The 9,819-nt window shown below is 39.2% G+C and overlaps 1 protein-coding gene across 3 annotated transcripts in view; it reads left to right on the top strand.

The window, feature by feature from the left end:
• Window positions 1–2,326: 2,326 nt before the first annotated feature.
• Window positions 2,327–9,819, top strand: part of tab2 (TGF-beta activated kinase 1 (MAP3K7) binding protein 2) — a 43,763-nt gene continuing 36,270 nt past the window's right edge. Inside the window, exon 1 of one of the 3 annotated variants that reach the window (XM_022216369.2) lies at window positions 2,327–2,862. The gene's annotated coding sequence lies outside the window, so the exon portion shown is untranslated. The remainder of the gene's footprint in view (window positions 2,863–9,819) is intronic. The other 2 variants (XM_022216376.2, XM_022216362.2) reach the window with 2 other exon arrangements.

The raw sequence follows: 9,819 nt of genomic DNA, 5'->3' as shown, positions 1-9,819 counted from the left end.
CAATTCCACTTATTTTGCATTTACTGTGATATTAATGTACAGCATGGACTGAAGACTTTGCAGAGAGCAAAGTGTCTCTCATTTTATATTCATCTCACCCTGAAATAACATGAAAATGAAGCAGCTGAAAGATTAAAATCAACACCAAGCAACGCCGCTGCTTGAGCAAAACACCTTCATCTGTGCTGCAGCTGGTTTCTGTGAATAAAGGCGAGACAAACTGAGATCAGCGTATTTATTTATTTATTTAACCCTTATTTGCCCAGGAAGTCCCCTCAGATTAAAACCTCTTTGTCGAGGCCGACTCAGCCAGGAAGACACACCTTTGTGAAGTTAACGAAGATTATCGAATCGAGCAAGACGACTATTGACACAGGACAGAAATTAAACACTTTAGAGCAACCAGAGGATTAGCAAACACAAAGCAGACTCCAGTTTAGGAGCAGCAATTACACTTGTCAGTTACATCAGATCGCAGCTTTGAGCTGTGGTTTGCGGGGAAATTGTGAAGCTGCAGTGAGTTCTGGAGATTATTCTAGGACCAGACTGCAAAACAGTACGAGGCTGCTCCATAAAGTTCAGAATAAATCCTGGATATCACTCACAGTATATTACATTTAGATTAAAAAAAGTATACTTCCCTTACTCAAGTAAGGCAAGTATAGCCAGTATTGCTTTGTAAACAAATAATAATACAACAATAATGTAACTAATAACAACAACAACAATAATAATAATAGCTGTTTTATATGGCAGCTTTTTAAAACTGTGTTTACAAAGTGCATTTATCTTATCTTAAATGTTGACTGGACTTGTCTTCTGTAATTTCTCTCTTTTTAATTTGGTGTCCTATTGTGTGAAAAGTGTCTGTATATAAGTTTAAGTGTTCTCAGGACATCATTATACTGTAATAAAAAGGTTAGTGTTTAAAGTGTTGTTTCATGTTGCCAGAATGTAAATATTCGGGAAAGTGTCCCAAAACTCATTATATTTCATTTTGCTGTCAATGTCTCATATATAGTCCAAAACAAGCATCCATGCACCTTATTACTTGGCACATTTCCTGCATAATTTCTACTCCAGTGACCTTTTTTCGTATTGTTTCATGTGCAAATGTGGAATGACATGACAATAAAGAACTTTTTGACCTTAAAACCTATCTGACTCTTCTTACTGTTTTGACTCCTTTGTTTGCATCTTCTGGTGTTAACTGGTCTTAATGTCCTTTAAGCTCTAATATATGTATCTTCATATGTCCTTAAATATTCCGAATAGAGCCGCTCAGGTTTAAACATTTACTGTGGTTTTAGTGTTGCACAACTGAAAAGAGACACAACTATTTTAGACTGTGTGTGTGTTTGTTTAATATCTCAGACGAAAACTTCGTTCTTCAGGATTTTGTTCGATGGATCAGTTATTTCTAAATTGAGACAGTTGAAACCAATAAAGTTGGAGCCAAAATGACAGCTCCGATGTTGTTGTTATTGTTCAGATGTGTTTTATCCTAAAATAATGTAATTTTTACACATGTGAAGCCACAAAATGTGCCAGGATGAACAAGGTAAGTCACATTTAACCTATCTTTAAATGAAATGAATATTTTCATTATTGATTTATCATTTTCTCTAGTTCTCTGGACTACGGAATACCAGAAACACCAGCATCTATGCACTTTACTACTCAGCACATCTCTTGCATAATTTCCACTCCAGTATCCTTAAAAACTATCTGACTCTTATTTTTTCCTCCTTTGTTTGCATCTTCTGGTTTTAATTGGTGTTAATGTCCTTCAAGCTCTAATATTTCTATATTCATATGAATATTATGTCCTAAAATAATCCAAATAGAGCCTCTCAGATAGAATTATTTACTGTGGTTTTAGTGTTGCAGAGCTGTGGCCAAGTTAAGCTGAGCAGAGACACTATTTTAGATTGTTTAATAACTAAATTTTGTGAGGATTTTCCCCCAATTGTTCAATTATTCCTGACTTGTGACAGCTGTGATTGGAACTGACAAAGTTGGAGCCAAACTGACAGCTATGAGGCTGTTGTGGTATAGTTTGAATAGGATGTGTTTTATCCTGAAACAATTTAATTTTTCTGGATGTTAAATTCTCCGTCATGTTTCATTTACACCTGCGAAGCTGTGAAGGTGCCAGGATTGACAGGGAGTCACATTTGACCTACTTTTAAAAACAGACTGTTTTCATTGTTGATTTATCTTTTTCTCTAGTTGTTTTAGGCTAGAAAACATAAGCATCTTTGCACTTTATTACTCAGCACATCTCTTGCATAATATCCACTCCAGTAACCTTAAAAACCAACTGACTCTTGTTATTTTTCTTTTTTTTGTCATTTGCTTGCCTCCTTTCTCCTGCAGCTTATTTTGCAATCACAACTTTCTCATCCTTCCTTCAGCAAAAACTTTGGGAAACTTTGAACGAAAAAAAGAAAAACAAGTGTTCTTCTCGCGATAGCAGCTTGCCTCAGCAGCCGCCATATTCTATGACAGTATTTTGATTCGTTTCTGCCTGAAGTGAGGAAAAAGAGAAAAGTGAAGGGCCGTCCAGGGGAGGGGGGGCGACCGACGAGGAGCTGTCAAAAAGGTATTCCGGAGTCTCTGTCAGGCGGCGGAGGGCCCAGGCTCGCTATCCCTCCCCGAGAGCACTATTTCGAGGACACAGAAGGCCCGGGGCCTCGGTGCAGCTGGCTCTCCGTCTCCCTGGTGGTAGCTGGACCCCTCTCGGCTTCTCCTCTCGCAGCTCCGTGGCCCTCCGGAGGTCCGGCGGCGGTCTCGGGTGTCGAAGGCGGCCCGGGGAGGAGCGGCGGCGGCAGCGGCGGCAGCGGCGGCGGAGACTGGAAGGTAAGTTAAATTAACACGGCTTTGGGCAGCTAGCAACAGGCGGAGGAACACAGCTTCATCGGGGCGAGTTCAGTAAAAGCATTTCAGCGTCTTGTGAGGCAAGTTGCTCGAGTTTACGGCGGGTTCTGTTTGAAAGAAAATGGAGAGAAAAAGTTTTCAGATGTGGAAAAAGTTTTTGTCTACAGCAGCAGCTAGCTTGGTTAGCTAGCTGGAAGTGTTTAGAGGCTGTTCCCATCCCGGTCGAGTTAACAAATCACTGTCTAAAGCTTACAACCGACTCTCTCCCAAGTCCTCTGTGATCATAACACATTTAATTCGTAATTATGTCTGTTTTTATGCCAGTTTCACGCTGTTTGTCGCTACATGTTTTGTAGCCCCTCTTAGCCCATGCTACTTTTTCCATTGAGCTGCTCTTTGAAACGTCGCAAGATTAGTCGTGGATGGAAACGTTAAATCACAAAACCGAAGCTTCACTGAACCTCACACTCCAAGTATTTTATCTCGAACAAGCTGTAAAACCAACCCCTTACAACACTGACACGATTTTTTGTGTAGCATTAAACCTTTTTTGTCAGTTAAGCTACATATTTATACAGACTAAAATTGCAATCATCTGTCTACACCAGTTTATTATCATAAATTAATGTTCATGTCCTTTAAGCTCTAATTTATCTATTTTATATGCATATCATGCCCTGAAATACTTCAAATAGAGCCTCTCAGGTCTAAACATTTGTGGTGTTAGCGTTGGACAACCGTGGCCAACTTAAACTAATAGAAATCCACTATTTCAGACTGTTTGGTTGTTTAAAAACTACATTTTTTTTAGTATTTCCTCCAGTTGATCAGTTATTCCTCCAGTTTATCAGTTATTCCTGATTTGTTGCAGTTGTGAAACTGATAAAGGTGGAGCCAAAATGACAGCTCAAATGTTGTTGTTGTTCCTGGTGTAGCTCAAATAAGATGTGTTTTATCCTGGAATAACTTAATATTTCAGGATATTAAATTCTCTGTCATGATTTATTCACTCTAATATAGCCAGAAAAGATGCCAGGATGGACTGGGAGTCACATTTGACCTACTTTTAAATAGGATGATCATTTTCATTGTTGATTTATCATTTTCTATAGTTGTTTGGGCGCAAAATGCCAGAAAATGGTGAAATATGTGTTTCTCAAAACCTAAGATCACATCTTCAACTATCTTGTTTTGTCCACAACCCGAAGATATTTAGTTTATTGTCATAGTGGAATAAAGAAACCAGGAAATATTACATTTTAAGTAGCCAGAATCAGAGGGTTTTGACTCTTTTCTTTCCTCAAACTGATTCACTGGTTATCAAAGTAGTTGATTATTGATTTAATATATACTGTAATATTCATCAGTTACTAGCTGCATCTCTGTTTTTAAAGTTGTTGGCAAAACGGAAGTTGTTTTAAGCTTTTGGTGAAATGTGACTGAGTGAGAGTAAACTTGGTTTTCTTGCATTCCTTCTTCACATTGAGGTTTATTTTCCTGCACTCCATGCTGTTTTTAATCATGGCGATTGCACAGAAATGTAACAGGAGTATTACTATTTGGTGACAGGTATTTCAGTGTTTTTTTCTTTATTTTTTATTTGCAGCGTATAGCTATAAAGCCTCTTTCAGTCCATGGTAGCATTTGGACATTTGTGGTGGTCTACTTGGCACCGTGAAACCCCCTCTGGGTGTGTTCAGACAGACTGCGTTTCTCCATGTTGTGTTAGTTAAGGCTGGTCTTCATATTAACACGAGCCACCAGTCAAATGATGCAGAATGTTGGTTGTGGCTGGAAAGTCTGTCGGCTTTACCAGCCAGTTTGGAAGGTAATCAATCTGTGTCCAATTAGTGTTTTTATTCCAAAACTGGCAGCTAAGCAGTGGAATTGCCCTTTGGAATCCTGAGTTGACTTCGTGACGTAGAGGTTTGACTTTCACTCTGCTGTCATTAGAAATCACACAGTGAAAGCTACCTGACTGTATTTTTTTTTTTAAATCCAGGCTTCTTATTTTGCTTTCTCTCTCTCTCTCCGTCATTCATCCGAGTGGCTCTTTTGCTTAACTGCTCTGTATTCACGACTCCTAAAGAGCTCCGAATCACTCCTCCGCTGGCCTCTAGACACCTCTGATCTGAACTGTGTTGTCACATTTCGACTGTAAGAGTGTATATCATTCATTAGCAGCTTGTGCCTGTCTTGACTTGCAGTCAACATCACACTTCCTGACCAATAAGCTGCCATGGCCAACTGTTTATAGGTGCAGACCCCTAACTGAAACCATGTGTGCCTGGAGCTGGGCAAATATGTTGCTAGGAGACCTTGCTGATTTGCCACTCTTTGGAGACTTTGCAATGAATGCGTAGAGCCTGTATGATAAGTACTAAATCAGGATTTGGATGCAGATCTTTCCCTCGTACTGAACAGCAGGCTGCTAATTGCGTCATTTGGTTGTTATTATGCATATACTAACCGACTAAATAACCCTTAAGGGAATGCACGGATTATGGACACAAACTCAGAGTGTGTTTCCTGGATGCTTGTTTATAAAGTTGAAGAATTAGGCTCTCTTGTTGCGTTTGCTTCTGTGCAATAAACAAGCAGAACCGACACTTGTGTTAGAACTTTTACAACAACCTGACTCCGTGGCATGTTGTCGCGAGGTCCGTGCCAGTGCTTAAATCTTCTTTCCTGAAAAACCTGTTTCCTGTTTTATCATTTGCAGTTTGCACAAGAAGTTATCACCGCAGAGCAAAGGGTGGTAGTTTCCCCCTCCTCCTCCTCCTTTGTCACAATGGGAAGGATAATTACTGCAGATGAGTGCGCTTGGATGGAGTACAAATGCTTGTTGTTTGGATCAACAGTGCAGAGTCATTTTGACCCGGGGAAATGATATTGGCTTACCTTACTCGTTTTCTGAGTGTCAGAAGAGATTCTCTGTAAGAGGCTGCGAACACTGAAGCACTGTAGCTATAATTTGGTGCATGTTCTTTCAGGCACTTCTCCGCTCTGTGACTTGTCCTTTTGGGTTATTATACAGTGTGTGTTTTCTCCAGAGTTACTTAAGTGTCAGTGTAAAACCTGTAATGCCAAATGGGAGCCAAGTAGGTAGAAGGGAAGGATCCATTGCATTATGCTCATTGCTGCAGCCTCAGGAAGAGGACTTGATGTTTTTAACCCTCCCCCTCTCCAGTGTGTGGCTGTCAGGAAGAGAGGCTCTTATTGGAGCCCCCTCCCCCTGTCGGGTTCTCCTGGCTTCTCCGTTTTAAATGGAGTCCTCCATTACACATGTTGCACATGGTCGTCTCCAGTTCAAGGGTTAAATTGCATGCGTTGAGGCTGACACTGCACAGTCCACTATACATCTGAGTGGCGACTGTTGGGTGCTTGTTCATTTTGCAGCAGCTTTACAAATGACCCACTGTGGCATCCCTCATGATGATCATTTGAGTTTTGTGCATGTGCAAAAGTTTGTAGCTGTGCATGATTAGGCTTCACATTGATATGAAAAAGATGCTAATTATTTTTTTGTGCGCTCATTAAGGCAGAAGCACTCCTTAGTGGACTGGTAAATCCACAGCTTTTATAAATTTATCCATCAAGTCCGTCTCTGCACAAGCTTTCATTTAGAATTGGGTTCCTGGCTGCCAGATATATGTAAGTCTAATGTTAAGACCCCTTCAAGCTCTGGATTCCATCACCTTGTGTGAACAATATCTGGGTCTTTAGTTACTACATGCTTGACTTTCTTAACTTGGTGCTGTACATGCATTATGTTGTAACATATAGCATAAGTTTGAGTTGTTTCCCAGAAAAAGCTTTGACTGGTGTGACTTGTGAAACTGAACCTTTTGGCTAAACGAGGCCTTAAAGCTGCATAATTAATCAAATGATAATCGTGATATTGATTTTGGCTTTGTATAATTGCATGAACACAACCAACGCTGATACTGAGGATTATATTGCGTGCTACCCTCGTGGAAAACTCTGCTAATAAGAAGTAGCTCATGTAGGTAAAATCAGTTTCAGCTTCGATTTCAGCTTGACTAAATCTGACATTAGAACATCTTATTTTGCTCTGTTTAAAGTTATTTTTGGTCATGCACCTGTTTTGAGTTGCATACGTTGTAATAACTGATTGAAAACTACGAGTTTCTCTGTATGCAGCGTCTTAGTTAGCAACTACCAGAGCCTGCATGTTACGCATTTAGGGAATATCGGTAAATTATAGTGCCTATCAATAGGCAGATGTTCAGCACGTGAATGGCTTTAGGTACAGTTTTATTTATATTCTCCCTCTGGGGCTTACTGAATTCTGGTGAAGGGGTACGTTATTTTCTGTTTTACTTTGGTGCAAAGACTTGTACATGGGGAGGAATGACACACTACATGGAAGGGAAAGAAGTGCTGTGTTTATTCAGATATGAAATGTGATTAAAATATTTTTGTTTGTAAAAATCATTGAATAATCATGATCTGAGTATCAAGTAAAATAATCATAATGACATTTTTAGCCATTATTGTGCAGCCCTACAAGGCTTAAAAGCTCCAAAAACCTGCAATGTTTGGTGATAATTCTCAAATTAGACACTGTATTTTTTTAAAAAAATTTATTTAATTTTATCCCTACAGCAGCCGTATATATATATTTTTTTTACGAATGAAAATTTGGCAAAATAAGTAACGGATTAGTTTTTAATGTATTTTTAAAACTGTATTTTATTAAAATACTTCATCATTTCTAGTAAAAAAAAAAGCCTAATTTTGGCAAATTAATGAGTCATCCTGACTAAGATTGTAACCTCGATTAATTATCAGACAGTTCCGATAATAGACACCTTTGTCTGTGCTTAAAGCTGTCACAATTTTACACTCATCCATAACTCAGACGTTTAATTTGCAGACATGACAATGAGCCAAGTTTCACATGTCAAACTGACTAACTGCATAGGTGATTGCAGCACTAATGCAGATAAGGAAATGAAGATACATGAAGATTAGGTAATGTCTGATAAAAACGTTAAGTGTTTAATAGATGTGACGTGTTATAAAAGACAACTGTAGCGTTCACTGGAGGTGAAACTGACTGATCTCAGAACATGTGAACCGACTTCCAGTCTTTCAGTTTACATTTCCATTTGATCTGGAAAATGATGATAACTGCCACTGACAGTTTCCATTTTAGTTGGCTGGGCATGTTGTTGTTTCTCCTGAGCTCTTAGTTGCTTTGTTTGTTGACATTTGTGGCATTTCTCAGATGTTCAAATACATTTCAACATTTGTTTGAGCTGTTGTTCATTTTAGATGGATGGGGTGGTAATTTTAATCACACTTGAGGTATCAGAAAACATCCTAGTAATTTTGATTAGCGGAATTGCAGCCTCGAGATTGAGCTCATTTTGCTCTTTTTCTGTTGAAGACAGTCTGGTGATAATTTGTGGGTTCTCTCGCTGCTGTTGCCTGATTTGTCAGGACTTTTGTAGCCTACAATTTGTAGATACGTTGTAGTAAATCTATCTCCGGCGCGTAACAGAATACACATTTTCCTTTGCACTTTAAACTTCTTGTAAAATTTAATCAGGAACTTTGCAACACTACACAGGTCATGTGAATGTTGCCTCAGGCAGCTTCACCCGAAGTTGCTGTCATCAATTTTGCAACATTGTGCACATAATAATCAGTTTCACTTTGTTGGTCGGCCTTGTGTAGTCATGCCTTTGAATTCACGCTGCTCTTTAAGGTATTTTTGTTGCGCACCTCCGTTTTGTTTTTCTCGTTACATGCATCAGTAAACAGCAGATGACTGAACCACATCCTAAACTGACTCTGTGCCTCTGTGCCCCTCCTCCATCCTGCTGCCCTTGACCTGGGCTGTGGGTTTCATCTCTAAAGCCTTTCTATTCCTCTACAATCGCCGCCTCTGCTTCCCTAAACTGACACATCCTCTGTCACAAGCTGCACAGACCTTGAACTGCTTGGGTGGGTCTAATTCCTCAAAACTGTCTCGAACTTTATTTTAGCACACTTAAAAAAAGATCCAGACCAAGTCAACTTGGCAATACACTATTTGCACTGTTGATCCACATTTGAAGACATATGTACACTTTATAGCGTCTCTACCATATGCAGGAGAAGGGTTTCCTGTTTATCTTGGAGGTTAAAGGATTTAACTGGTAGCTTTCTTGTCCGTTGGAACGTCAAGGCTACTGGTGCTTCATATTTATTAGAGTTTTTTGTTACAGAAAAGGCCAGAGAGCTCTGTCAAAAACCAAAACTGGAACTTAAATGCACATGTCCACCTGCTTATCTAATTAAAAGCGTATAACATGTGCATTAGAATACATTTATAGTAGAAGAATACAGTGTTGATTCGACCATAAAGTTAGATTTTAATGGCTGGCCAAACATTTAAACTGCTTTTCTTTGCATTTGTCAATAATAGTTGTGTGTTTGTGGCGTTACTGTTGATGGAAGCTTGTTAGCAATAACTCTCCAGAGACGAATGCAGGAAAAACAAATCAAGTTTCTCATGTCAATGGGCGTGAAAGAATGAAGAATTAATGACTAAAATTGCTAATGTCATTATTTAGAAGCTTTTGGAGACACGAATGCATTAACTCCAGCATTACCAAAGTTTACAGACTGAGGGATTGTTCAGCTAAATAAATTAACTCAAAATAGACATCCCGTGTAATGGCACTTGTAAATCAGACTCGAACGCGGTGGAATAATTAAAGAGGAGCTTTTCATGCTAATGAAGTGTTTTTCAAGTTTCCTTTGCAGAAACTCTGCTGTGAAATAGGATAGTAGCACAACCATCAATTAAAGGAATATAGTGGAGCTCCTCCACCGGCTCCCTTTGGATGTAGCATTTAAACTAATTGGAACCAGAACTGTTGGCGTGTTAAACAGGCATGTTTGGAAAGACAGCAGTGTAGCTCT

This window comes from Acanthochromis polyacanthus, chromosome 16 (genome assembly GCF_021347895.1).
Source record: "Acanthochromis polyacanthus isolate Apoly-LR-REF ecotype Palm Island chromosome 16, KAUST_Apoly_ChrSc, whole genome shotgun sequence".
Classification (NCBI taxonomy): domain Eukaryota; kingdom Metazoa; phylum Chordata; class Actinopteri; family Pomacentridae; genus Acanthochromis; species Acanthochromis polyacanthus.
This window is presented reverse-complemented; position numbering and strand designations above follow the sequence as displayed.